Source organism: Leptonychotes weddellii, chromosome 2 (assembly GCF_054177405.1).
Source record: "Leptonychotes weddellii isolate Sample4059 chromosome 2, ASM5417740v2, whole genome shotgun sequence".
In the NCBI taxonomy this organism is placed as follows: Eukaryota; Metazoa; Chordata; class Mammalia; order Carnivora; family Phocidae; genus Leptonychotes; species Leptonychotes weddellii.
In genome coordinates, this window is record NC_138370.1 from 104,902,466 (window position 1) to 104,906,423 (window position 3,958).

A 3,958-nucleotide genomic window follows, 5' to 3' on the forward strand; every position below is an offset into this window, starting at 1 on the left:
GAAAAGGAGTCATGTTTTGTCATCCTGTCTCCCTGGTACCCAGAACAGCACCTGGTACAAAATAGATATTTAATTAATCATGATTATGATTATTGGCTGGCTCAGTTCACTATCCACTTGATTTTCTTGCTGGAGATTCATATCCTTGCCCAGCTGATATTCCTGAGAAACCAGGAAGCCACGAGGGCAAAGACATTCCTCAGCCCCATCAAGGACTGACTTTAGTTTTCCTGCTCATGGCCACATGATTAGAAGTTGGATCCAAGATATGAGTATCATTTCTGTCTCTGGCAGGAGAAACAGCATCATGTTCTGAAACAGAATGAGTAGCTTGTGGTTATGTCTGCCACAGCTGAACTCTGATCTTTCTTTTCTATAGTAAATGGATTAGACTGTCCTAAGTAAAACCAGCTGAAAACTTTTAGGTGAAAACATCTTCACATCTTAGGTCTCTCCTCTAGCTCCCTTAAGATCTGGTCCTGAGAGTAACCTTTCTTGATTCTTGATTCTAGATTCTTGATTCAGATCTGTATGAGCGGATGAGCATAAATTTTCTTCCTCCATGAATGTGTAGGAAGAAACTTTCCCACATACCTTTATACTAATGAGGTAGTTATAAAATACATTAGTGACTATGGCAAAAAGAGCCCAAATTTTGATGATGTTCAAGGCTGCTTTTCCTCCTAAAAATGAAAACCAGGTTAAAAAAAAAAGTATACGCATCATTGGCTTTTTATGCCTAGCGCAGCCATGGCTCGCGGTCCCAAGAAGCATCTGAAGCATGTAGCAGCTCCAAAGCATTGGACACTGGATAAACTCACTGGTGTGTTTGTCCCTCATCCACCCACTGGTCCCCATAAGCAGAGAGAATGTCTCCTTCTCAATATTTTCCTAAGGAACAGACTTAAGTATGCCCTAACAGGAGATGAAGTAAAGAAGATCTGTATGCAGTGTTTTATTAAGATTGATGGCACGGTCTGAACTGATGTAACCTACCCTGCTGGTCTGATGGATGTCATCAGCATTGACAAGACTGGGAAGAATTTCCATCTGATCTATGATACCAAGGGCTGCTTTGCTGTTCATCGGATCACACCTGAGGAGGCCAAGTATAAGTTGTGCAAAGTGAGAAAGATCTTTGTGGGGACAAAAGAAATCCCTCATCTGGCGACCCATGATGTTCGCACCATCCGCTATCCTGATCCCCTCATCAAAGTGAATGACACCATTCAGATTGATTTGGAGACTGGAAAGATTGCTGATTTCATCAAGTTTGATACTGGTAATCTGTGTATGGTAACTGGAGGTACTAACCTGGGAAGAATTGGTGTGATCACCAACAGAGAGAAACATCCTGGTTCTTTGGATGTAGTTCACGTGAAAGACGCCAATGCTTTGCCACCTGGCTCTCCAAAATTTTGGTTATTGGCAAAGGCAGTGGTTTGTTAACCATGGATTTCTCTTCCCTGTGGAAAGGGTATCTGCCTCAGCACTGCTGAAGAGAAAGACAAGAGACTGCTGGCCAAACAGAGCAGTGGGTAAAATGGTCTCTAGGTGACATGATTGGAGGTCTTTATACTTAATTAAAGATAATACGGGATGAATAAAAAAGTATATGCATCACTGAATGACATGAGACCAAAGTGAATGACATTAAATCCAAAGAGATGAGCTCTTACTCTACACATAGATCCAGAACAATGACAGTGGTTCTTTTTCCCCTGTGTGATAGTTAATGTGTCAACTTGGCTAGACCACAGGACTCAGATATTTGGTCAAACATTCTAGATGTTTCTGTGAAGGTATCTTTTAGTGAGATTAACATTTATTTTTTATTTTTATTTTTTTTAAAGATTTTATTTAGGGGTGCCTGGGTGGCTCAGTCGTTAAGCGTCTGCCTTCGGCTCAGGTCATGATCCCAGGGTCCTGGGATTGAGCCCCGCATCGGGCTCCCTGCTCGGCGGGAGGCCTGCTTCTCCCTCTCCCACTTCCTCTGCTTGTGTTCCCTCTCTGGCTGTGTCTCTCTCTGTCAAATAAATAAATAAAATCTTTACAAATAAATAAAAATAAATAAAAAAAAGATTTTATTTATTTATTTGACAGACACAGAGAGAGAGAGAGATCACAAGTAGGAAGACAGGCAGGCAGAAGGAGAAGCAGGCTCCCTGCGGAGCACAGAGCCCAATGGGGGCTCGATCCCAGGACCCTGGGATCATGACCTGAGCTGAAGGCAGATGTTTAATCATCTGAGCCACCCAGACATCCCAAGATTAACATTTAAATCAGTAGAGTTTAGGTCTTAATAGAAAAAGACTCACACTTCCCCAAGCAAGAAAGAATTCTGCCAGCGACTGCCACTGGATTCAAATTGCAATTCCTTCCAGAGTCTCCAGACTGCTGGCTTACCCTGCAGGTTTTGGACTTGCCAAGCCTCCAAATCATGTGAGTCAATTCCTTAAAATAAATCTCAATCTCTCTCTCATCTTTTCCCTCTCCCTCTCAATCTCAATCTTTACATCCTGTTGCTTTTGTTTCTCTGGAGAACCTATTACCTCCTGCTATAACTGAATTGTTAGATCAAGCGATGCCCCTGTGGCATGTTACCATTGGAAAATAAACCTAATAAAGCTGTATAAAACCATTTAGAGCTGTGGGTGAAAAGAGAACATAATCCTTAATTATTAACAAGGACATCTACCTCTTCAGGATTATGAAGTATATTATTGTTAACCTTCTTTATGAAGATGAAGCCATGAATAGTGGTCAGAGCTGTGGTTTTGCTTGGATCTTCAAGCATGATGGTAAGGGCAATGCTGAATATCCCTAGTCTTTCTTCAACTCATTGGTAATGAAGAGTAGGCAGATAAAGCACCATCTATTTCCTGGCAAGCCATTCAGTACTAGGGATTGATGCCATATTAGTTTCCAGAGGTTGTTTCAACAGATTACCGTGAGCTCTTTATTTAATTTTATTTATTTTTTTAAAGATTTATTTACTTATTTGAGAGAGAGGGAGGGGCCAAAGGAGAAGGAGAGAAAGGCTTAAGCAGACTGTGCTGAGGGCTGAGCCTGCCACGGGGCTTGATCTCATGACCCTGCGATCATGACCTGAGCCAAAACCAAGAGTCAGATGCTTAACAGACTGCACCACCCAGGTGCCCCACCATGAGCTGTTTAAAACAACAGAAATCTTTTCTCTTACTGTTCTTGAGGCCAACAGGCCAAAACCAGTTTCACTAAGGTTAAATGAAGGTGTCAGTAGGCCATGGTCCCTCTGAAGGCCAGAGGAGACAATCCATTCCTTGCTTCTTCTGGTGGTTGCCTGCCTTCCTTGACTTGTGGCTGCATTCCTCCACCTCCAGGGCCTTCCTGGCCACATTAGTTTTCATTTCTCTTTAGCTGCCTCTAATCTGGAACAGTTTTTAAATCTTCCCTTGACTATCATAACCTTGAGAATTTTGTAGATCATAGGCCAGTCATTTTATAGGATATCCTTCAATTTGGGTCTGTCTGATGCATCCCCGTGAATAGGTTTTGATTACGTATCTTTGGCAGGGCTGTCATGGAAGGGGGTACCATGGCTCCGGGCAGTCTGTCAGTGCACATGGTTTACTCTGCTTCATTACTCATCATGGTAACGTGGATCACTTGATTACAAAGGAATTTGCTAGTCTTCTCCAGTGTAAATTTACTGTGTTTTCCTTAGTGATTAGTGAATATTTTGAGGGATGGTACTTAGAGATTATGTAAATATTCTGTTCCACATCAAACCTTCAATTTCTCCATTTATCTATCTAAACATTTATGTATTTATATAATGGATTCCTCTGTTGTTTCATGTGTTCCATGAATGGAGAGAGAGCACACATGTGTGAATGCAAGTAGAGGGAGGGGCAGAGGGGGAGAGAGAATCTCAAGCAGACTCTGTGCTGAGCACGGAGCCCGATGCAGGGCTTGA

General features: G+C 42.2%; 1 pseudogene; it reads left to right on the forward strand.

Annotated features, from left to right (window-relative positions):
- The first annotated feature begins 712 nt into the window (after positions 1-712).
- Positions 713-2,023, forward strand: LOC102727840 (small ribosomal subunit protein eS4, X isoform-like; annotated as a pseudogene).
- The last annotated feature ends 1,935 nt before the right edge of the window (positions 2,024-3,958 follow it).